Below are 10,470 nucleotides of genomic sequence, written 5' to 3' on the forward strand. Positions count from 1 at the left end.
GTTCTATCATGTCCACTTCAGTCCTTTTTAGTCCACATTAGTCCACTTCGGTCCTATTCAGTCCATTTTGTCCACCTTAGTCCTATTCAGTCCAATTTGTCTTATTCGGTCCTATTAGGTCCACTTTCATCCTATTTGGTTCACATTGGTCCTATTTAGTCCATACTATCTACTTTTGTCCTATTGGGTCTGTTCGGTCTTATTCGCTCCGCTTTCGTCCTATTATGTCCACTTCGATTCTATTGGGTCACTTTGATCCTATTAAGTTCACATTGGTCCTCTTTGGTCCATATTGGTTCTATTTGGTCCAATTTGACTTATTCAGTCCTATTATGTCCACTTTCCTCCTATTTGGTTCACATTGGTCTATTTTGGTCCCATTTGGTCCATACTATCCACTTTGGTCCTATTGGGTCTGTTTCGTCTTATTCCGTCCACTTTGGTCCTATTTTTTCCTATTATGTCCACTTCAGTCCTATTGGGTCACTTTGGTCCTATTCAGTCCACTTCGGTCTTATTAAGTTCACTTCGGTCTACATTGGTTTTATTTGGTCCACTTCGGTCCTTGTTGGTCCACATTGGTCCTATTCGGTCCACTTTAGTTCTTTTTAGTCCATTTTTTTTCCACTTTGGTCCTATTCGGTCCAATTTTTCTTATTCAGACCTATTACGTCCACTTTCATCCTGTTCAGTTCCCATTGGTCCTATTGAGTCCCATTCAGTCCTATTTGGTCCTACTTGGTCCTATTTGGTCCATACTATCCACTTTGGTCCTACTGGGTTCATTCGGTCCTATTCAATCCACTTTGGTCATATTCTGTCCACGTTGGTCCTGTTCAGTTCACATCGGTCCTATTCAGTCCATACTGTCTACTATAGAATTTAGATAGCTTAAGAGCATCCGCATTAGTAGATGCATAATTTCTGTTCATTTTGCAAAAAAAAAAAAAAAAAAAAAAATTTTCTATTTTACACACTCACTTTTACAAAACACCCACATCAGTTTGTCTATTCTACACATTTATTCAATAAAATATTCATTCTTGACTCAATACCTAGCCACCATCAACGATCAAACAAAGAAAAAAGAGAGCAGCGGCGATCATCAAGCTAGCCTCCATCATCAACCCACCCATCAAAATCCCAAAACCACTAATCAAAATCATCAAAACCCACTAATCAAAATCATCAAAACCACTGATCAAAACCATCAAAACCCACTTATCAAAATCATCAAAACCATTGATCAAAACCATCAAAATCCACTGATCAAAATCCCAAAACCATCAAACAAAGAAAAAAGATAACAATAGCAATCGCAGAGCAGCGGTGATCAACTAGGCAGCGGCGATCGGCGTGAGCAACGGTGAGTGAGATGATCATTGGTGGCACGGTTGTGGCGAGACTCGAGAGAGCAGCGGAGCAGCGAACCATCAAAACCCACTAATGAAAATCCCAAAACCATCAAATAGAGAAAAAAGATAGCAATGACGATCGGCGAAAGCAGCGGTGATCGGTGAGGCAGTGATGATCGGCGTGAGCAACAGTGAGTGAGATGATCGACGATGGCACAGCTGTGGTGAGACTTGTGCGAGTAGTGGAGATTAGTGGAGGAAAAGAGAGCGTGAGGTGAGAGTCAGACCAGAGAGAAAGAGAAAGAGTGAGGTGGAGAGAGAAAAAATAATAAAATATTAAATGCAAAAGCTACAGTATCCATGCATATATGTATGGTTACTGTAGCAGTTGTGCATTTATGCACAATTTTACACCCATTGACGTGGGTATTTTTTTTATCAAAATTTGTAAAATGAAGTGCTTTTTGTATTTTGCAAGACTTTGTATCTACTGTTGCGGATGCTCTAAGAGCTTGTAAAGCTTGTTGTTACTATTATTTTATTTTATTTTTTTGCTAAGTGCAAGTTTCTTACTATTTAATCTTATTATGCAAAATTAAACGAATACTTACAAATTCATTTCTCAAAGTGTTTAGTCATTTGATTGTGTAAATGATGGCATGGCCATGGTTTTTAAACCTGAACCGTTCGAAGAACCGTAAAATGCAGAGGTTCAAGGTTTTTAAGATTTGACTATGGTCCAACCGAGGTCCGACCGTGATAATGTCATAATCAATTTAATAATTAATTAAAATACAAATAATAATAAATACTAGCAAAATTTACTCAAAAAGTAATTAAAGAAGTTTGAACAACTCTCATATAAATTTTCATGATTTTTAAAAGGCTAGTAGAAAAAATAAAGAATAAATTTACTCCAAAAATAAAAAGATAATAATAATAATAATAATACCATTTATAAAATTCATAAATACAACATTCATATGAAAAAGCACAAGTCTAAGATAAAAATAAATTTAGCAAAGAAAATAAATTCATTAATATTTAATACAGTGAAATCAGTTGATATAATTAAAGAAAAAAATCAAGACTTAGACTTCAGTATATATATGGCTATCAACCCCGATACCAGCCACAACCTATATGATCTTCATCAGAAAAATGATAAATCCTGGATGGAATACAATGCTTTTTCTCTCCCTTTTTTTCCCAATTTGCATTTCCCTTGACACCATTACACCCAACCAGCCTATAAAGGATGGTCAAATTCTAGTCTTAAACCAAAAAATCTTTGCACTTGGGTTTTTCAGCCCAGGCAATTCCACTCGTCGCTATGTTGGAATTTGGTATTACCAAATTACTGAACAAACCATTGTGTGGGTTGCAAATAGAGACAATCCTCTCAGTGATACTTCCAGAGTCCTATCCATCAATGGTCAAGGAAACCTCATACTCCACACTCAAAACCAAACCATTGATCCCATTTGGTCCACCAATGTTTCTGCTTCACTCTTAGCCCCAAACAATAATTCTATGTCTATGGCCCGTCTCTTAGACATTGGAAATCTTGTTTTGGTTCAACAACACAGCCAAAGGGTCATTTGGCAAAGCTTTGATTATCCCACCAATACTATGCTTCCATTTATGAAACTCGGTCTCAACCGGCACACCGGGTTGAACCGATTCCTAACATCTGGGAAGTCCAAAGATGACCCAGGAACTGGAAACTGCTCATATCAAATTGTTCCAACTGGATACCCTCAGTTGAACTTATACATGGGTTAGACTCTATTATGGCGTGCTGGATATTGGACTGGCCTAAGATGGAGCGGTGTACCCAAGATGACATCAAATTATATGTTCACCATTAGCTATGTGAATAATCAAGATGAAATCACCATAATGTATGGTATAGTTGACCCCAAAGTTTTCTCTAGCATGGTTGTGGATGAATCAGGAATTATGCGGCGATCCACATGGAGTAAGACTAGATGGGTAGAATATTGGTCTGCCCCGCAAGAGTTATGCGATAAATATTTGAATTGCGGTCCAAATAGTTATTGTGACTCGAATAGTGGGATCAAGTTCGAGTGCATGTGCTTTCCTGGGTTTGAACCCGAGTCATCTCATGATTCGTACCTTAGAGACGGGGTGAGGGGTTGCATAAGAAAGAAACAAGGATTGTCTATATGCAATAATGGAGAAGGGTTCATGAAATTGGCACATGTGAAAGTGCCAGATACTACAATAGCTCATGCAAACTTGAGTCTGAGTTTGAAAGAGTGTGAGCAAAATTGTTTGAGGAACTGTTCTTGTATGGCTTACACTAGTGCAAATGAGAGTGAGGGAGGGATTGGATGCTTGACATGGCATGGGGACCTAGTGGACACAAGAACATATTCTGATGAAGGACAAGATCTATACATACGTGTGGATGCGGTTGTATTAGGTACTCTTTCATCTTTTACAAAGTTTCATCTACTAGTCTTTTTTGCTTCATATTATGTTTTTAATTTCCCAAAAATTAATGCCTAATGCTAGTGATGAAAATTTTTTTCCTCTTGAATCTTAATCGTTTTTACTTAATCGAAGTGAATAGAATAAAGATGTTTACTTTTTCTATTACCACTACCTAACAAGCAATGAAGAATTTATACAACCTAAATTGTAAGTTAATTAATGTCATTTGTGTTATAAATCTATATAATATTTAAAAATAAAGCGTATCATTTATTGTTGCTATGTTCCTACTAAGCCAAGTCACCATTATGGTATTTTGGTCCATTTGATCCTCTTTGGTTTATTTGGTCTAGTTCAGTCCATTTCAGTCTATTTCAGTTCTTTTGGTCCACTACAGTCCATTTGGTCCATTTTATTTACTTTGGTCGAATTCAGTCAATTTATTCCATTTCTATCCACTTTGTTCAATTCAATCCATTTGGTCCACTTCGGTGATGCATTGTGAGGAGAGGTTTGTGTAAAAAATGAACTACTTCATTGAAAATTATGTCACCTTCTCAACATAATGTTGGTAGGTTCTTGATTTGATCCATTCAGTCCACTTCAGTGATGCATTGTGAGGAGAAGTTTGTGTAGAAAGAGAAGTTATTTCATTGATAATTATGTCATGTTATCAATATAATGTTAGTAGGTTCTTAATAAAATTACATTTTTCTTATTAAAGTTTTGTATTTTTTTCTAATAAAAGTGATGGATTTACTTATATATGCTTCCTCTTTAGGTCATTCAAGATGTATAAATGATGAACCTTGCATTTGTAAAAAATACTAGAAACAAATGTCAACTACATATTACATTATTTATAAAATATCTTACCTTATATAATAATTGAATGTAAAATGCATTATGTTTCCTTAAAAAATTACAAAAGTTAAAACACTTTCAAATAACAAATATAGATAACTTAATTTATAAAAATATAATACATTGTACCAACTATACTTTTTTATAAAATAATCACATCATTTTAAGAAGGGTGTGAAACTAAAACTTATAAATCTCATCTATTATTTCCATTTTTCACTTAATCAAAAACAAAAAAATAGTCAAATTTTTTCGTGTAATACTGGGTCTGTGACAAGTATAGTTAAAGTCCAAACCTTGTGTTATTTAGTAAAAGTTCATGTCGATTATATATTTTTGTCCAAATTTATTAGGAGTACAAATTCAACACGTAATTTTAGCTATACTACTAACCTTAATGTCAATCTATGGTCATATTATTGAAAAATGAATTCATGTCATATTTCAAATTATATATTATAAACTTAAACAAGTATTACTATCCAAGTGGTAAAAATTTTATATATTGTTTTGTTAAATCATCTAAAAATATCAAAATTTTCACAATGTCTACATACCTTATCTATTTCCTAATTCAAAACTCATAAACCATCTATGGAGAAGTCGATATTATTTAAGAGTTATATAAGCCTAATAACACAAATTTTCTACAATAATATTCATCACTTGTAGTAGGTCCTACCTATTATGTAACACTTGTTATTATTATTATTATTATTATTATTATTATTATTATTATTATTATTATTATAATATACAATAACAAGAAAGAGAGGATTTGAACTATAGTTCTACTTAAATTAAGAGAAGAGATTCTTGGCATTTGACATTATTGTCACAAAAATAGGTTTGCAATTTTTGTTTTAGTTTTTTTTTTCCTTCTTCTTTCAACACGTTTCGGCCTTAAAAAACAGAATTACGTGCAGCGCTTGACATTGTTGTTGTGAAAACATGTTTGCGATTTTTGTTTTGTTTTTATTTTTTGTTCTTTTGATATGTTCAACCTCAAAAAGAGAATCATATTTTCTCCTTTTTTTGGTTTAATTAAATCACGTATTCTCCTTAAACCAATTGTTTCATCCTTTTTCTCTTTTTTCCTGTAAAACTGCATCAAAAGTAACTATTTATGTTCAATTAACTTCTCAAATTTATGATTTCATTTGAATAATATTTCATTTTTCTTTTCTTCTTTTTCTTTTTGACACTATTAGCTCAATCTGCTAAGAAAAATGGCCTTACTCAGAAAAAGAGGATGTTGGCAATTCTAGGAGTTTCTGTTGCTGTAATGTTTCTTCTTGTAGTCTCAATTGTGTATTGGTTTGTAATGAACAAGAAGAAAGGTAAGGAAGTTTAGAGCAATCTTTTTTTTAACCTATTTCTATATTTTTGAGGCCAGTTAACAAATGCTCACAAGATTACTCCAACACTATGTTTTAGAGTTTATAAAAGACCACTATACACCCTTGGTGTGATAGTTACTCCACAAGTATAAGTGTTTGTGGGGTGTAAGGAGCAAGGGTCGGGGTTCAAGTCTCCAAGAGGAGCTTCACACACATATACACTTAAATTAGACAAGAGTAGAAAAGAATGGGTAGAATAAATCATGAAAGAATTGACTAAAATGGAATGCAACTTGATATATTTTTCTAGCGTAAAAGTTTATAGAAGCAAAAACGAAAAAAGAACTTGATATATTTTGTTATTATATTCATAATCATTTCTTAAGAGGGCAACCTGTCCTTCACTGCCAGCCAAAATAAGGACTTGTTGGGAAAAGCTGCTTTAGACCATACCGGTTTCTACCATTCAATTGAGACATACATGTTTCTTATTTCATTCCACTCTGAATTGCAATTTGTTCTTCACTGCCAGCCAAAGACAAACGTATTAAAGAATGCTTAAAAGCAGCTGCTTTAGACCATACCACTTTCCATCATTCAGCTCTATCCTTCTTGTTTATTATTTCACTTCAGGTTGAAATGCATGTGAATTTTCCATATTTAGATGAAATCCAATACATTGAGTTGTCTTAGCTACATTTAATTGATGGAAATAAGCTTGTGGAGTAGTATATTTTGATCTGATAGGGTTCCAACGCCATTGCACTTCTTGCAGAATACTGGATACTTTTGCAAACTCAGAAATTGCAGTTTCATACACCACCTTGTGGACAAAGTTGGGGTTAAAACTTACAAAAAAATTTCAGGGTGTCAATTATCAAGCTACATAGATATTTTTTTTCACCCTTTCCAAGTTCTAACTAAAAGCTTGATGAATGGCCTAGCCAAGTCCCTGACATTTAGGATTTTCTCTAGACCCATCAGTTGGACTGAGGAACTTTCATCACCCATAAGCACTTACCTCTTAGAAAAGTGCATTTAACCAAATGTGATTTCCTATCAATGATAAACATAAAATTATAAACTTCAAGTTTTCCTCTTATTTTCCTCTATTTCGTTCCTTTATTTTAGTGTGTTTCTCAGTTTTATTAAATCTGGCTTTTGTGTGAAAATTCCTAATTGGACAAATATGGTTACTAGCATTATTAATTACTTGTTTTATGACAGAGAAGAGGCATAGCACATATTCATATAGTGCTGACTCCACTTTACCATACTTTGAAGGCTGTCCAAGTAGAAGTGAGCTCGATGAAACTAGAAGAAATTCAAATTTGCCATTATTTGATCTAAGAACCATTATTGCAGCTACGGATAACTTCTCTATTTCAAACAAGCTCGGCCAAGGTGGTTTTGGCCCAGTTTATAAGGTAGTCTCATTGAACTAGTCCCAGAATTTGCATAATCTCATTTCAAGTGTGTTAATGCATCAGAAATTCCATCAGGAATGTTTATGGGTATTCATTGAGTATGAATTCATTATGTGCAATTGGGCTTGCCCAAATAATTCACCAAGTTGAGTTTCTTTCAACAATTGTGCACTATGACAAAATGATATTTGGACTTTAATTGTAGGGTTTGCTTCAAAATGGAATGGAAATCGCAATAAAAAGACTATCAAAATGCTCTGGACAAGGAATAGAACAATTCAAAACTGAAGTTGAACTAATTGCTAAACTCCAACATAGGAACCTTGTGAGAATTTTAGGTTGTTGCATTCACAAAGAAGAGAAGATGTTGATCTATGAGTACTTGCCAAATAAAAGCTTGGACACTTTCATTTTTGGTATGTCTTCTTTTTCACATTAACTCCACTCATCATCACTACAAAATGATCCTCCCATTACAAACATATTAGTTCCCAGTAGCAAGATTATACACGTAAGCAAGTAAGCATGAATGCAATGCAATCTAATCCAAGTTCTCATTTCTTCATTTAGATGAAACAAAAAGGCCATGTTTGTATTGGGGAAAGCGATTTGAGATTATATGCGGAATTGCTCGAGGGATCTTATATCTTCATCAAGACTCAAGATTAGGAATTATCCATAGAGATTTAAAAGCCAACAATGTTCTACTAGACAATGCATTGAATCCAAAAATTTCAGACTTTGGTATGGCTAGAATTGTTGGAGGGGACCAAATTGAAGTTAATACAAATTGTGTCATTGGAACATAGTAAGTGTGCTATAAAACAAAGATATACTTTTTTAACCAATTACTCAACTACCTTTTATATATCTAAGAAGAGTACAAATTACAGGTCTTTGTGAGAAAAAATATTAAGGATATCTTTATAATTTGCTTTCATATTGTGTTACTTCAAATGTTACATGTATGTTAGTGCCCAAAGTGCTATCTTTGATCATTTTATGTTGGGACTCAATACCTTTCTTTTGATTGCATCACAACAGTGGTTATATGTCACCCGAGTATGCAATGCAAGGACTATTTTCAATAAAGTCTGATGTATATAGCTTCGGGGTATTGCTACTAGAGATCATTACCGGTAAAAAGAACAGTACTTATGATCATGATGATCCTTCATCAACTTTGATTGGACATGTAAGTACATACACGAAAAATGACTACGAAATTAAGCCTATATTGTTGAGCCTAGTATAATGAATATCTTTTCTACAGGTTTGGGACCTATGGAGAGAAGGCAATGTCATGAAAATGGTCGACCCCTCACTAGATGAGACATACTCAGCTGATGAAGTTTTGAGATGCATTCAAATTGGGCTTTTGTGTGTGCAAGAACATGCAACAGACCGGCTAAACTATTTGTAGTTGTGTACTACTGAATCATTATAAATTTACAATATATCATTGAGTTCCTTTAAGTCTGCTCTACATTACATTTTTTCTTGTATGATCAATTGTACATAATGTATATATTGTAAAATCATTAAAAAAAAAAAAAAGAAGAAGAAGATAATATATAATACCACACAAAATTGTATTTTCCAGAATAAAAACTGAACTAGCTAATTCAATTGGGAATCGGTCACTAATCCAATTCAGTAATAACTAGTCAAATCTGGGAACCAAACCCAATTCTGAAATCGCTCAATTGGCCAATATATCATTGTGGTTTCTTCAAGGCATCTTCCAAGGATCCTTTCAAGCTTATCCAACCACAATCCTTCATCGAGCTTCTGCCTTGAGTTTTTGGGAGAGGGGGTGTTTGAGATATATTTGACATATTAGCTCAATGTAATAGTCCCAAGCCAATCCTACTTTGTGTGGAAGACAAGTCTCCTACTTGTACTAGAAGTCTAGGTTTTAGTCTATTATATATACACATGATAGGGTTCATTATAATACAAGTTATGTTCTATAGTATTCTTATACAATAAAGATGTATCCCTTAAGGGTTTTCCCCATGGACGTAGGTTTACAAGGCTGAATCACATAACTCTGATGTTCTTGTGTTCCCTATTTTATGTTTTCTCTTCTACATCTATTCTAGCATATTCTACATGGTATAAATCAATGCTAATATTTAACAGCTAATATGTAACTTGAAAGAACACATCAACCAAGACAATATCACCAACTAAGTTAGAACAACAATTTATAACTTTGATGGTAGATTTTCTTTGTATAGCAAGGTGAAGTATGGAGAAAGTGGTGACAAAAAGTTGTAATCATTTCCTCCTTTTTGCTTAATTTGGCCCAATTCTAATTTTTTTGGTCACATATATTTGTGATGCTGGTTTAAGGAGTTCTTAATTTGGCCCAATTCTTTTTTTTTTTTTTTTTTTTTTTTTTGGGTCACTTATATTTGTGGTGCTGGTTCAAGGAGAGTGTGCAAACTTGATGTCTTATTTTTTACATTTTCCTGCTATTGTTTATTTTATCAGTTTATTTTATTTTTAATTTATATATAACCAACATAAGTGTAAAGGAGGTCATCTGATATCTCATCGGATGCTTAAAACGGGCATACTTTATAGAAACTATAGTTTATAGAAATTAAAGAGTGGAATAGAATGATAAATAATGTAAAAGAATTATTGAACAGATTCATAATCTAAATTGCAAGATAATGTATAATATTACATAAAATGGCATTGTCCTTAACTTGTGATGAAATCACCACCATCTCCTTTTAGCTTTTTCCATCAAGCCCTTTCTAAATACCAAAAGTTGATTGCAAAATATATGTTCTATGGTGTTGATACCGTATTTTGTCCGCCCTTGATTTGTGTGCCGGACCCCCGAAAATCCAAAAATATTATTTTCTCTATATAGAACCATGAGAACATCTAGAACAATGTGGCACAACCCGTTTGGGCATCGAAGCACCCGAAGTGCCTTTTTCTGCTAAAATGACCAAAATGCCTAGTCAACCCTAGGTTTAACCAAAGGTCAAACGAGGTCCAAAC

The 10,470-nt window shown here is 33.7% G+C and overlaps 1 pseudogene; it reads left to right on the forward strand.

Annotated features, from left to right (window-relative positions):
* The first annotated feature begins 2,482 nt into the window (after window positions 1-2,482).
* Window positions 2,483-8,869, forward strand: LOC115991205 (annotated as a pseudogene).
* Window positions 8,870-10,470: the final 1,601 nt, after the last annotated feature.

The sequence above is a fragment of the Quercus lobata genome, chromosome 5 (assembly GCF_001633185.2).
Source record: "Quercus lobata isolate SW786 chromosome 5, ValleyOak3.0 Primary Assembly, whole genome shotgun sequence".
NCBI lineage: Eukaryota > Viridiplantae > Streptophyta > Magnoliopsida > Fagales > Fagaceae > Quercus > Quercus lobata.